This window comes from Manis pentadactyla, chromosome 4 (genome assembly GCF_030020395.1).
Source record: "Manis pentadactyla isolate mManPen7 chromosome 4, mManPen7.hap1, whole genome shotgun sequence".
NCBI classification, from domain to species: domain Eukaryota; kingdom Metazoa; phylum Chordata; class Mammalia; order Pholidota; family Manidae; genus Manis; species Manis pentadactyla.
In genome coordinates, this window is record NC_080022.1 from 181124877 (window position 1) to 181141000 (window position 16124).

Sequence of the window (16124 nt, forward strand, 5' to 3'; positions counted from 1 at the left end):
GATAAATACAACAGGATACCAAACACGTTCTCCCCTTTGGCTATATATTTCTTTCAGCTGCATGAAAAATACCAACGTTATTCATTTAGCGGTTGACTTACATTTTTATTCATGCTCATGGTATAGAAATATCCGGCTCCTGGAGATGTACTAAGGGCCATAAGTAATGAACTGAATAGTTGAACTTCCTTAAAAAGTTTAATGAGAATAAATAAATAATTGGGATAAAACTGTCAGAACTTTGAGTGATAGAAATAATGATTTAAACTGCATGCCCCTGTGCATAGAAATATTGAGTTTGTTCCTGAACGACTGAATTACACAGTTCTGTTTTCGTAACAATCTCTGTCTGTTAGGTCAGTTTGTCTCAATCAATCCTACTATTCAGATACTTATTGTAAATCAAGTGGTGTTTCATTCAACAATTTGCTAAATGTATAGTAACTAAAAGAATTCCAAATTCTGGTTAGATCTGAAGAAAAAAAAAAGGTAAGAACAACATCATTTTCAAAACATTTTGAAATGTATTTAGCCATATTTATACTGACATGGGATCTTGCTTCCCTCTTCTAAACTTGCTGCCAGATGAGAATCACTCTTCAGACTATAGCATATATTAGAATCACATCCGGCCTGCAGACTGTTAAACCAACTCAAGAGTCATTTACATAATCCCTCTAGAAATGGCTCCACAATAACAATTCAACTATATATTCTTGGTTAAGATGTTATTTTTCTCTTTCCCTCTTTTTGGAAAATAAATCACAAAAGTACTTAATTGATGTGTGTGGTATTCCAAAGGGGGAAATGAGCTGTATTATTGCGTACTTACTCCTTGGGGGTCAGGTGAGTCGCGTACGTCAACTGAAAATATGAATTCTTTTGCTGAGTTGTATTTGGTGAGTTAGACTCATGACCTAGGGGAGCATAAGTCAGGAGTGAAAGGCTGGTAGCCGCATCCTATAAACCTGGCCAATGTGTTGCCCTGGAAAGGAATGTGCTGCCATAAATGAAGGCACTTGGAGGGCAAGGGTCATGGTATGTAATTAGCACAGGCCATTTAAGGAAGAATAAGAAAATAATGTTTTACAAGCTGGTAGAAAGAGAAGCAAATAATCATTTAAATGTTCCAATTGTGAGTTCCGTCAGTGTGTGTGGTTTATTTTATAAGCAACTTTCTTTACTAGTAAGAGGCAAAAGCAATGTCGAAAATTAAGTGCTCCTTGGAACCTTGCAGTATCCACTCCACAGGTCCCTCTTTGAGCTTTCTTGTGTAAGGTTTATTCCCAGCACTCCATTTTTTCTCTTACCCTAAAACTCTTCCGATGTTGGGCAAATGAAATCAAATATGGAACTCTCTTTAGACTATAGCATATATTTTTGGCCAGTTTCTAGAAGGAAAGGAGCGCTGGATTCTGGTTTATAAAAGTGAAGCATTCACAAAGAAAGCTGAAAAGCTTTTCCCAGGGCAGCCCAGCTACCTAACGCTTGCGATGCATTAATGTCACGCTTGGGAATATTCAGTTGCCCATTTCATTTAAAATAAATTAAGTGAATTTTCAGTTGTACCATTAGTATTGCAGCTGACTTATTGTTTAGTATAGGAAGTGACTCCTGTTTAAGCAGAGGTAAATTAGAAGTCACGTGAAGTGAACATTTTATCTTCAGAGGATGTTTATAATTACATTCATTGCTTTTTAGATTGAAAAATAGAAACTTTAAACTAAACTTCTCTTTTTTAATTGTCATGATATTGGGGTAGTAAAACTCCCCTACAGATATGTAAACTGAAAATAAAATATGAGAACTAAGTAAATAAAGGCACCTATCTACTTATAACAGGCTGCTAAGTGCATGTACTATTATTCCCTTTGAAATTCTATGCAGAGTTACGTGTGATATCTTATTCTGAAATACCATTAAGCAATTATTCTTTGTTATACTCTAGCCATTCAACTGGTCAACCCACAGTTGTTTCTATTCCAGTTCAAAGTTATGGTGGTTTGATTCTGAAACATTTCTTCATGACCTTGTTACCAGAGAATTTGCAATCTTTGATCAGTAAGTTGATAATGGATGAATATCTTACTGGTAAGGATGCTGTAAGTTTATTAAGATGAAATTCTGGGAACCGGTTCCATTCTTTGTTTCCTATCGTGGGCAGTAAAAAGAACAAATTAGTGGAGTGAAACATGATCTCTTGCCTGCTAAATTCCAAAGAACCAATGTGATATTTAATTGCTTACAGATAGCACATTTTCAGCTAATTTTTATTTTTGTCTCCATTTTTTTCACTATTCAGTTTTTTATCTGGGTTTGTTTTTCAGTTAGAACTTATATGAAGATGATAAAGAACCACAGGATCTGAGGTCATGATACAGAAATCTCTTATAAAGGACATTATGTTCACTGGGTCACAACATTTTTGTCATGGATACAAACCAATCGCCAAACGTTTGACAGTGGGTTGTGCTTGAATTGGCTCTAGTCTGAGACTGAATCCTTATTTGATGTAATATTTTGCTTTCATTGAAATACCTAAACACATGCTAAATGATGTAATCTTGATGTTTTTATTTGAATTTCCTAACTAGTAAAATCAAATAGAAGATACACATAATTCACATTCATGTTTTGGAGGACTTAATTGGAGCTGCTCTAAATACAATGTAATAAAGTTAATTGTGGCTTTACTGTATATGTTCTTCGTAATTAACTCCACAAGGTCCGAGCCACTGTCTTAAGTTTTAACTTCATATGAAAAGAGGAATGAACTCAGGAAAGACCACACAATCAGTTAGGACCACACAGATGGCCCATTAATTATTGTGTAAATACTCCCAATAGTTAGTCTGTTTTCCTAGCAAGATTGTAAACTCCTTGAGGACAAGAATTACTAACTCCTAAAATTCCTAGTGATGTCTAGAGCCAAGGCTGAATCTGTCCTAGATGTTTATTAAGACTTGGGATTGCACGGTTAATATTTACCCTCTTGGTAAAAAAACCCAAGAAGGAGCACAAAACAAATGAGTTTGGAATTCATCAACACATGAATTTAAGTTCCATAAAATATATAGGGTCTTGATTAATTCAATAGGTTTTTGTGTGTGTGTGTGTGCCTAGAAAGAAATTTAAACATTATAACACCCATCTTGACAAGTACTGCTTGATTATAAAAGCAATATATATTCCTTGAGGAAAAAAGTAAAAATAAAGACACTTAATAAAGAAAATGAAAATTATCTGTAGATGCAGCTCCAGAGAAATAGGCCAATTAATTTGTCTATATTAATCTACATGTAATTTGTTGATTTTACAAATGGTGACTCATATTGGATATGCAATTTTCTTATCTTGCTTTTTATACATACATGTATGCAGTGGAAATTTTCTCATTTAATTAAATATTCTATAAAATATTTTAAGTGGACTTACCTTCCGTAGTAAATGAATATGATCATTTGTCTATTTCCCTATATTTTACTTTAAATTTTGTTATTTCTACGTGGAATAAAGTACTACAATGAGCAAAGAAAATACTGGTGTGTGGTCCTTTTGATTATTTCATTTTGGTAAATTTCAAGAAGTAGAATACCTAATTCAAAAGGACAATTTTTATTAATTTTGGTATATCATAGCAATTGTTTTGAATGATAGTGTTTTAGAAAACGTTCTTAAGTAAAGGATTATGTCTTTTGTGATCTTAACTTCTGTTTTCTGCTCCGCAAGTCCACATGGTCTAGTCATTATCATCTGCTATTTAATACCAAAGGAATTCCTGCTAAGGATCTGCCTTTTTCAGTTAATTCTTGCCCTTTGCAGTTTTTTTTAAAAAAAGATGTAATCATCTAGAACAGCAGGTCCCTACAGAGAACTTGAACATTTGCTTTTAATCAAAAGACAAAGTTTATATTAAACTCAGTAAACAAAATCAAGGGACTTGTATAAATAACAATTTGTGCATATCATTTTCATTTTTGCTGACACTTTTGACTCTGGTATTGATCTTTTGCCAGGTTGTGAAACGCAGAGGGCAAAGTGCAAAGTTCAAAAGTGGCTATTTGCCTCAAGGTTTATTAAAAATAAAACATCAACGGAAGTCCGCTGAAGTAATTTGAGGAAACTTTTTTTTTCCTTCTAGGAAGGATGTCATTATTCGGTTTCTAAGGTTAAGTCTGCTTAGAGGAAAATAATAGAGTGAAAGCAGTCTTGAAACATTAGAAAGCTGGCAGAGAACATCTATACAATTATGTGAGTTAATGCAGGTATGTAAAATTTCCAAGGCGAAACATTTCATTCCATTTTGAACATCCCATTATCTGCTCATTGTCTAAATATTGAAGCCACAGTTCCATGTTGTCCATCTCACAGCGTGTGGACAAAAAACAACTGTCGAATGAATGCATAAAGAAGGATAACATTGAAAAACTACGTTACTTTTCATGTATTTTGATAATAAAATTGATTTTAAAAATCAGTAGAACTGATGGATTGCCACGATGTAGATAAAGACAAAATTGAGTTTTTATTCTCACTTTGTGAATTATTAGTTTGCCTTCCTGCAAACGCTTGCTGGGAGTGTTTCCATATGGAGGCAAGACAAGTGTGCTGCAGTCAAAGCTGTTTTTAATTTTTAAAGATAACTGAAAACATACAGGAGAGTTCTCCAACTTCGACTTGAAGTTGTTGTCTCTTAAGATTCTCAACACATTTATTAGAAAGAGTCCGTCCAACTTAGGAGCATTTTAACAATCACCCTTAGGTCAGACTGCAAATGAAGCCAGGAGTCAAGAACTTTAGTAATCTTTTCCCAGCGTCATGCAGGAGATCCTGGTTATTTTCAACCAAATTAGACACCCTTGTGGATGTTTATTCTCCCAATTAGCTGCTTTTTTTCCTAATCCTTCTAAGTTTCATTATAATTTTATTTAAAAATTCTCTTAGTTTCTGATTACTAGAGTGACTTAAGTGTGGTCTACTGGAAATCTTCATTTCACGTACAGGGAACCCCAAAATCATTTAGGTAATAAGACTCCAGCTGACAGGCCCCCTCCAGCAATCTGAATGCTTATGGAATGGCATGAAAATGGATCCAGACGAGCGGTTAATACAAACTATGCAGCACTGCGCTTTTACAAGATTGATACGTCCAGGTGTATGAGGTCTTCTTCGCTTTCCAGGAGCTTGCCTTTTAATGGTAGAAGGCATGTAATAAACAAGTAAGCAAATAACTAGAAAAGACAATCTCAGAGTCTCTGAGCCAATACAGCAATGTTATGAGTGATAATGAAGGACCCTTTAGAAAGGGTGGTCAACAAACCTCTCAATTAGGATATGGTAGCTGAGGTCCATCCTAAATGAGACAACAGTGACTGCATAAAGCACTTCTGGAAGAGATGACAGAGAAACAGGCGAAGAAGCATTAGGCCCTGGAGTGGGGTAAGACTTTAGTTGTTGCTTTGCTGTTTGCCTCTGCGGAACCGAAAGAGGTCGGAAGTGTTGGAGTGCATGAAGTATAGAGTAGAGGGGTATGACATGGATAAAAAGTTGGCAGGGACTAAGTAATTCAGTGACAATGATGGCAGCCCCTGGACACTGAAATGGGCTGATGTATACTTAAACCATCATTCCCATCACATTGTTGAATGTGGGTTATTGGGGAAACTATCAGGGACCCTATTATTAGGGTATGACTGGGATGCAAGTAGAAGAGAATCAAAGTAGTGGTTGCTTAAATGAGACAAAAATGTCATTTTCTTTTATGTAACTGTAGGCAGTTTAGTGTTAATATGGTCTCCTTTGATGTTGAATCCAGGCTGTCCCTGGATTTTCATTCTGCCATCCCTAATGGGTGTAAAAAGGATAGAAGAAAGTAGAAAGAAAGATCTCTTCTGGAAGTTGCCTATGCACTTTCATATACCAGTGGTCAGAAAGGAGTCACTTGTCCAAGCTGGCTGTACATGAGGTCATGGGCCCAGTTAACCATCAGGGTGATGTGACAGCCATCACAGGTTAGAGCAGTGTGAATTATCGTTTGCCACCACATGAGGAGAAGACTGGGAAAAACAGGATATATGCTAAAGTGCTTAAGAGAAAGGATGAGAATCCTAGCATTCCTGAATTAGGGTCCTCCAGTTACTGAATTATCCAACTCTGGAAACACTCTCTCTTGGGAATTCTTATCAGGTGAGATAATAAACACTTTCTACTTTACCCATTATGACTTGGGGCTTCTAACTTGTTGCCAATAAACTCCCATGTGATAAATCTCAGGTAAAACAGGGTAAAGATGCAGTCCCTCTCCAGCCAGTCCATCCATATGATGAGCTAATTTCTTTTGCCCTTAGGGTACCTAGAGATTAGTCTCTTTGCAAAACTGATGGCATTTCAATCCCTCTCATAGGACAACAACAGCAGCTGTGCCTTCAAGAAGCAAGTAGAAAGGAGAGCAAAAGATGGAGAAATCAAAGCCGAGTCTATGAATGGAAAACATCAGAGATTGGGGCTGGAATTCTATTCTTTGTCCACCCATATTTAGAAATCACTGTGATGATCCTACATTGGTAAGGGGCACTATTTTGGTTCTGCCTTCAGAGTTCTACTGGGTGGCATCCCAGTTCAGTTCTTGGGGTATAGAAACCAGCAGACAAAGGCTTCAATGCCAATTCCATGTCATATTTGAAATATGACATTTCATAAGACTGCCTATTTCATTGAATTGCAGTAAGATTAATAGTTTATACTTACTGAGATTTTATAATGCACCAGACACTGTTCCAATTTACAAATATTAACTCTTAAATAAGTAGGTATCCCTATTATTACAACTTCCCTTGCACAGATGAGAATATTGAAACAAAAGTGCATTGAGACAAACCCACAGACAACATCATACTTAACAGCAAGAAGCTGAAAGCTTTTCCTTTAAGATCAGCAACAAGACAAGGATGCCCACTCTCCCCACTTTTATTCAACATAGTTCTGGAGGTCCCACCCATGGCAGTCAGACAACACAAAGAAATAAAAGGCATCCAGATCATTAAGGAAGAAGTTAAACTGTCACTGTTTGCAGATGACATGATATTGTACATAGAGAACCCTAAAGAATCCAGCCCAGAACTACTAGAACTAATAACTGAATTCAGCAAAGTTGCAGGATACAAAATTAATACACAGAAATCTGTGGCTTTTCTATACACTAATGATGAACTAGCAGAAAGAGAAATCAGGAAAACAATTCCATTCACCATTGCATCAAAAAGAATAAAATACCTAGGAATAAACCTAACCAAGGAAGTGAAAGACCTATACTCTGAAAACTACAAGACAGTCATTAGAGAAATTAAAGAAGATACAATAAATGGAAACACATCCCATGCTCATGGATAGGAATAATTAATATTGTCAAAATGGCCATCCTGCCTAAAGCAATCTATAGATTCAATGCAATTCCTATCAAAATACCAACAGCATTCTTCAACGAACTAGAGAAAATAGTTCTGAAATTCATATGGAACCACAAAAGACCTCAAATAGCCAAAGCAATCCTGATAAGGAAGAATAAAGCTGGGGGGTTTATGCTCCCTAACTTCAAGCTCTACTACAAAGCCACATTAATCAAGACAATTTGGTACTGGCACAAGAACAGACCCTAGACCAATGGAACAGACTAGAGAGCCTTGATATAAACCCAACCATATATGGTCAATTAATATATGATAAAGGAGCCATGGACATACAGTGGGGAAATGACAGCCTCTTCAACAACTGGTGTTGGCAAAACTGGACAGCTACATACAAGAGAATGAAACTGGATTATTGTTTAACCTGATACACAAAAGTAAACTAGAAATGGATCAAATACCTGAATGTAAGTCATGAAACCATAAAACCCTTAGAAGACAACATAGGCAAAAATCTCCTGATTATAAACATGAGCAACTTCTTGCTGAACACATCTCCTTGAGAAAGGAAACCAAAAGCAAAAATGAACACATGGGACTACATCAAACTAAAAAGCTTCCGTATGTTCTGTCCCATCAACAGAACAAAAAGGCATCCTAGAGTATGGGAGAATATATTTGTAAATGAATATCCAACAAGGGGTTAACATCCAAAATATATAAAGAACTCACATGCCTCAACACCCAAAAAGCAAATAACCTGATTAAAAAATGGGCAGAGGATATGAAGAGACAATTCTCCAAAGAAATTCAGATGGCCAACAGACACATGAAAAGATGCTCCACATCACTAATTATCAGAGAAATGCAAATTAAAACCACAATGAGATATCACCTCACATCAGTTAGGATGGCCAACATCGAAAAGACTAGGAACAACAAATGCTGGTGAGGTTGTGGAGAAAGGGGAACCCTCCTACACTGCTAGTGGGAATGTAAATTAGTTCAACCATTGTAGAAAGCAATATGGAGGTTCCTCAAAAAACTGAAAATAGAGATACCATTTGACCCAGGAATTCCACTCCTAGGAATTTACCCAAAGAAAATAAGATCTCAGATTCAAAAAGACAGATGCACCCCTATGTTTATCACAGCACTATTTACAATAGCCAAGAAATGGAAGCAACCTAAGTGTCCATCAGCAGATGAATGGATAAAGAAGATGTGGTACATATACACAATGGAATATTGTTCAGCCATAAGAAGAAAACAAATCCTACCATTTGCAACAACATGGATGGAGCTAGAGGGTATTATGCTCAGTGAAATAAGCCAGGCGGAGAAAGACAAGTACCAAATGATTTCACTCATTTGTGTAGTGTAATACGAAGCAAAACTGAAGGAACAAAATAGCAGACTCACAGACTCCAAGAAGGGACTAGCAGTCACCAAAGGGGAGGGGTGGGGAAGGGGGAGGATTGAGGGGTATCATGATTGGTACACATGGTGTGTGGGGGGTTATGGGGAAGACAGTGTAGCACAGGGAAGACAAGTAGTGACTTTGTGGCATCTTACTACACTGATGGGCAGTGACTTCAATGGGGTATGGGGGAGACTTGATAATATGGGTGAATGTAGTAACCACAGTGTTTTTCATGTGAAACCTTCATAAGAGTGTCTATCAGTAATACCTTAATAGAAAAAACTGCATTCAATAGCTTGCTCCAGGTCACTCAGCTAGTTAACGCTAGAGCTTGGATGAGACTCCAGGCCGTCTGGCTCTACAGTGTGAGCTTTCTGCCCCTTCTCTGTTTAAATGAAATATTGCCTGTAGAGTGTTTGGCACATACGCATGCAATAAATGTCACTTATTATTTTTATTTTGCATTTTCCCATCATTTTATTTTGACTTCAATGTGGGAGAGGTGATTATCCAAAGATGTGAATTATCCAAGGATTGCAATAGTCAGAAGCAGAGGAAATATTAGATTTTTTCTGAGTGGGAGTAGGGTTAAAGACTCCCAGCATATGAGCCAGTCCAAAGCAAGAAACAAATGTCCAGAAGCTTTCTCTGCTCCACATCTGTTTTTATTTTTCAGTTTATCTGCCTGCTGTTTCAAGACAGGATTTTGCAATATTCAGCTCCCCTGGTGACTTATAGGATATCAAGGGAAGAGAGAATAAAGAAAAGCTTTTAGCCAACTTCAGCTTTTCCTTCCTTAACCCTGGAGATAAGCTCTGGCTGGACACCATGAGGTTGGTTGAAAAGGCCAATTCATGCGTCTCCTTGTTATCAACTTGAGAGGGGAATGCTGGCTTCACCCGTGCCCAGCACTGTCGATAGCCCTTGTCCCCCAGGGTCAGGATGGTGGTGTGTGAAGATAAGACAAGCTTGCAGCTGAGGACTGCCCAGATAGAGGGCATTTCTTCTCTCCTGGGGAGCAGGTGTGGGCATCTTTGGTAGATGATATCTATGTCATCACCCAAGCGTGGGGGTTGATGTGACCATGCAGAGCAGCGAGGAGAGCCACATTTACCTCCTGCAAAACCAACCACTCTTGCATAAACTAAAAGCAGGGAATGACCTCCAGGCTGTGACTTCTTATAAGAATTCGTGTAAACTGGAGCAAAGCCAGACCAGGATATCTAACAGTCAACTAGCTCTCATTAGGGAGGAAGAGCCCTTTTTCAGGATGGTATTAGAATCTTTAGTCAGGCTTGTGAGGTAGTGTTCATCTTCCATAAAATTGTTATGAGTGGTTGGGAATTGCTGACAATTCTGTTCTAAACTGAGAGCGATCAACTCCAGACAGTTACCTACTGCTGGAGAAGACCAAACGAGTGTGCCTCTTGGACCAGAAAAGCCACCAGTGTAAAATAAGAAGTGACTCCAGGAGCTGTTCCTCTAAACTGCCTCTGGAGTTTCAAAGTACAGTTGTCTTAGTTCCCACCTCTTTCCTGTCTCTCACTGAGCTGTCTTACTTAGCTTCTCCCAGGTGGGATGAGCAGACATTGTAAAGGGTGAAAAACACTTATGTATCTTAAAGCAGTCCATGCCATGAGTGACAGTCTGGAAAGAGACTAAGAAACATCAAGTCAAGATTGAGGTCAGATTTAGACTGATCAGATGCTGTGATAGAGACAATTACCTGGTTAATTCTACCCAAGGAATATAAATTTCCCTAAACAACCCAGATGTTTTTGATGAATGAAGTCCATATGAATACAAAATGGTCAAAATACTTGCTTGGTTTTTTTTCACTTAGTAGGTAAATAGGAAGCTGAGAGTTACACAATAGAATTCACAATCAAATCAGAAATTTCATTATGAGCCTGATTTAGAATATTGGACAAGATGTGCAGTTTTTCAAGAATAAACGTTCAACTTCATAAAAATATCTACTTCTAATCATTCAGCTTTGTCACTAATCAGTTTTTTTTCAGATTTCCTCATCTCATTTCCTAATGACCTTCTATTAGTTTTGCCCTCTCCTAACGACCTTCTCCTTCGATGAAAACTACCTTTTAGAACAAATATCTTTGAGCACTACACATTTAGAAACCTTCATGAATGGCAAGCCATTCTAAAAGAAAAGCAGAATCATGTTTGGGGGACTTCTATTTCTCTCAGTTTTTATTTGTCTGAAAATGTCTTCATTCACCATCATTTTTAAGGACTTTCTTTGGTATGTAATTCTAGAAAGGCAGGGGTTCTGTTTGTTTTGTTTTCTTACAGCACCTTGAAGATGTTACTCCATTCTTCCTGCTTTCATCCTTTCTCTTGGGCAGCTAGGGGTCAGTATGATGGTTGTTCCCAGGAATGCAATTCACTTGTTCTGTTGTTCTTTCTTTGAAGGTTGTTTTTTCAGCCATTTTATAGTGATGCACCCAGGTGTTTCTGCTTTGTTTGTATTGCATAATGCTTGATATACACTAAGCTTCTTGGATCTTTGGGTTGAACACCTTGATCAGTTTTAGAAAATTCTTTACCAAAGTCAATTTAAAATAGCTCTTCCTTCCTTCTGTTTCCTTTGTATCTTCCACGACATGTCTACTATACTGTTACCCTGTGTCTCTCACATTTGCTTCTGTGTTTTTCTTACTACATTTTTCTCCTTGTTCTTTGGTTTGGGTCACCTCTACCTATCTGTTTAAATTCACTGATCCTTTTTCATGCAATGTCTAGTCTTTTGTTAAGGGTATTCTATAAACTCAATGTAAGGATGGTATTTCTCAGTTGTAGAGTTTCCATTTGAAATGAGTGGAAGTTGAAATCTTTTTAAAGGATCCCTTTTCACTATTGAGATTTCAATCCATCTTTTCCTTCATTTTGTACATTATTTTTTATTTTATTAACATACTTACATTGGTTATTTCAAAGTCCTGCTAGCAGACTGCATCATCTCAGTCAATGTAGGGCAGTCTCTCTTCACTGTTTTTTCTCTATTTCTCATGGTTTTATACTGTAGCTGGAGATTTCTCCATGCATTTCCAGCCAAACAGCAGTCTTACCCTTCAATCTTTCCATTGCACACTTAAAAAAAAATCTTGTGGTCGTTGACCAGTGGGTGGAGGAAAGCAGCTCTGATTTTAAGATTTCTCTGGATTCAAATATGTCATGCCAGTCTGCATGGCTGTTAAAATCTCTACTGATTTCTCCCTTCTGTAGCAGAGACCGTATGCCTTTGCTTGCCATAGTTCTCTACCAACAGGTGCCCGGTCATGAACAACAGCCCGGGGGAGGAAAGCCGCTTTAGATCATTGCTCACCCAGGAAGTAAGCTTCCTGTGGGATTTAATTCCTTCCTATTTCTGTGCATTCACAGGTAGGTATCTGTTGTTTATATTTTTGTAGTAGTTGTTGTAAAAGCATGTGTGATCCTCCATACCAAGAGCTGGCAAACTACAGTTCAAATCTGAGCAAAATCTGACCAGCAGCACTGCTTCTTTATAGCCAGCACACTGAGAATGGCTATTTACACTTTCACAGCATTGGAGTAGTAAGACGGCACCGAGACTCGCTAATTGTCATATTCACCACCAGACCTTTTACAGACAAAATGTACTGACCCCAATCCATACCTTAAACTGCAATGCTAACATTCTCTGTTTTACTATTTTTCATTCTGTTATACAGCCATTTACTGGATAGAAACTTGCTGCCAGCATTCTAGGAGCAAGTGGGGTAGAATGCTGGGAATCTAACATTCCACACGAAGCCCTCATTGTTAACCAATGTCTCCCAAGCACGTTTGGCTTAAAACCCCAGAGAATGCACTTCCGGTATTCAGTCGCAGACACAATCTCCTGGCTATGCAGAATGACAAGAGGACCCTGTCTTCTGGTTCTTTTTTCAAATGTTGAGCAGTTTCTCTGTGGCAACCCTTCCTTGCCCACATCTCAAGAATTCCTTTGGTAACTAATTCTAGATTCGGAGGGGAGACAGCCCAACAATGTACATAGATTTAGCTTCCACTTGTAACTGTGTTCATGAAGAGGAAATGTACATAGGCAGAAACATCGGAAATCTGAGTGGGAGGGCGGACCCAGCTGTGCAAGGGCAGCGATAGTTCTATTTCTCATGCCAGTTAATTGCATAGGCAGCTTTAAGTGAACTAAGGAAGCTGTACACAGAATGCAGCCTGCCAAAACAATAATATAAACCACATTTTCATTAAAATCAAATGACAGTGGTAATTATGCATTCCTTTGCTACGTTGACTTGACTCCAAATTGTGGATGGTAGCTAAAATGAAGTCAAATTAAATGTTGGCATTCATTCAGAAGTGGTGGTACTACAGTGAAACACTATTCTACCATTTCTGTCCTGCCTCTCCGTGTTAGTGGACAAGACACTGAACTTTCTTGTTCATAAATGAAAAAATTTTCCTCTTTTATTTCATCATCTTCAAGGTCAACCTCAGCTTTCCAAATGTATCATTGGTATCAGAAATATTCACTTGTTTCAGTGTATCTTCAAGGTCAACCTCAGCTTTCCAAATGTATCATTGGTAGCAGTGTGTCAGTCTAAAGAAGTCACCTTTCTGCTTTGCTAATAGAAACTTCACTAGGATTTTTAACTTTGTAAGTAATAAATTCTTGCACATATGTAAATTTTTATACAGTTTCAGGCAGAAAAACAAACATTAGTTGGTCAATTATATCAATTCAGGCAAGTCAGCAAATGAAATCCACAAGAATCACAGAGATTCAAAATATCAATGATTCTAATCAGATATTAATCCTTTGTTGGTAGGATGATCAGGTTTTCTTTTTCTTTAATTGTTACAGCTGAAGTCGCTGGATAATCCTAGCAGACAAAACTAGAAATCCTACTAAAAAGTGTTTTATGCATAATTCTGTATAACAAATGCCTGATTAAATTTTGTCTGACAGAGCTACGTTGATTGATAGTAGATTTGCAAGTTTGTGAAATAAGAGAATAGAGGGAGGAAGGAAGTAATTTTAGGACATGATTTCTAATTTGCAAAGTCAATTTGTCATATTCTTGGGGGTAATTTGCTGATGACAGTAAAGCTTAAGGAGATAGATCAAGCTAATTCATTAACTTCTCTATCTTCTTGGAGAGGATTACAGATGGGGGAGAAATTGGTCTGTAGAATTTCACATAACAGGGGATTTTTGCAGTCTCAACGTGCGGACAGGTCTAATAACCCCAAACGATAGTTCATTTGGCTTAATCCTCTTGCTCAGTCTCAGTAGGGTAATCATAGTCATCATCACAGGAACACAGTTTTTTAAAGCCATAGTAATAACAATGAAATAATAATAGTAATAGCAATAATAGTAGTATTAATTATTGAAATACATGAATCACTTGACATATGCTCGCATATTCTGTAAGTGTTTTAGAGGTCTTATTTCATCTTCTCCACAATCTGTGAGCAAGATCTTATTATTTCTCTGCCTTTTTTGAAAATTGAAGTGCAGCGAGGTTAAGTAATTTGATCATACATCAGGACGCAAAGTCATGATTCAGATCTAATCAGTCTGACCTCAGAACCAAATTTCATTTCCATTGATTAGCCCATTGCCTAGTTAAACGCTTTGTTCCCTGAATTTGTATTCTGCAGAGAAATTGAGAATATTGTTTTTCTCCCTAAAGACAAAAAGAGTTACTTTCTAATACCATGTCATGGTAGTGGAGAGTGGTAAAATACGATAGGAAAGTAAGATAATGAATAAAGGGGAAGTGGAGAATAAATTCAAAATATTACAAGAGGCATGAATTCTAATTATTGAAAACGTTTGTCTTTTTTGTTAGTTTGGCCCACAGGCAAGTTCTTTGACCTTTTGAACCTTCAGTTCCCTCCTCTATACTGTTATTAGTATTGTAAAGATCAATAACATAATGCAGGTAAAGACGCCTACTATGGCACCTAGTGGGCCATCAGGGCAATGATGGTGACTGAAGTATCAATGTTAGGATTAGAATGTTCTCTCCAAGCAACTGGATACAAACTATGAAAAATAAGCATGTGTTATTTTTTGAAATTTGCTCTTGAAATCTGATAAAGTATTTTGGAAGTATTTCTAGTTTTGCCACACCAGGAGCTTTCACTAGGGAGGAACGAAGCCTGGGAGCTTCTTAGAAATGCAGCCCGTCTGTCCACACCTGAGACCTACGGAATCAGACTCTGCTTCTGAGCAAATCCCTTATTAAGTAAGAAGCCCCTGAAACTTTGAGACCTACTGGTTTGTAGAACTAGATAATGAACTGGTGTTAGGATGAACAAGCAGAGAAATCTAGGGAGAAGAGCTCACTTTCTGACTCAGAAAGTTGGAGATCAAAGAGTTGAAGAAGTTTTTTCTTTTCCATTTGTTTTACTGTTGTTGTTCTGTTCTTATGTGTTTGCTTTTTTTTTAAGCTAAAAGAAGTAAAAGGGCCAAGGAAGAGGAGAAATTATTTGGAAATGAGGCACTCTGTATTGGAGCCGGGTCCCTGAGGTCTTCTCTAACTCAGAGGGAAGCAGGATGGGAAGCAAAGGTGTTGTTTTGCATTAGTCTGATAGTGCAGAAGGGAGCCCACCCCTTCCAGGACTGAGGAGAAGGGGCACAAATGCAATTCATTTTGTGGTAAGTGGGCAGGAAACTGCAGAAGGTAGTAAGTAAATAGCAAGATATCTAATGAGAGAGGTGGGGAGAGCTGGCTTAGGAAGAGTGGTGAAGGCCTAGGGCAGTTGGTATAGAGGAGAGGGAGAAATAATACAGGTGGCCTCAAGAGGGTAGCAAGGGCTAGGACATTGCCCCAGTGCTTCCCAGTCCCTGGGTTTGTGAGGTTTAAAAGATGCTCAGCCTAAGGTGGGAGAAGTGTTGCGACCAGGCTTCTGTTTAAGTAAAGGTGGAAGGCCCACTCTCTCCAACGGCGTGAAGATGAAGGTCACCAATGACTGATGGAATCGGGTTCCAATGTGTGCAACGCTATGGTTAGAAGGTGAGTGGGGGTGCATGGACAGGGTAAAAAGGAGCCTAGCAGGAGGAAGTGAGCACATCAGAATAAGAAAATGAACAAAGGTGGGAAGAGATACACAGAGGCAGAGGGTGCATTTGGCTCATGACTCCTCATAATAACCATGAAAGTTATTTTGCTGAATATCTGGATGCTATGGTGTTTCTAACCGTCATGTGCATTTGGTACAAACTAGATTTGAAACTAAAGGAAGGGGTAAAAGTCTAAAAAAAGAGAAGAGAACCAACTGTT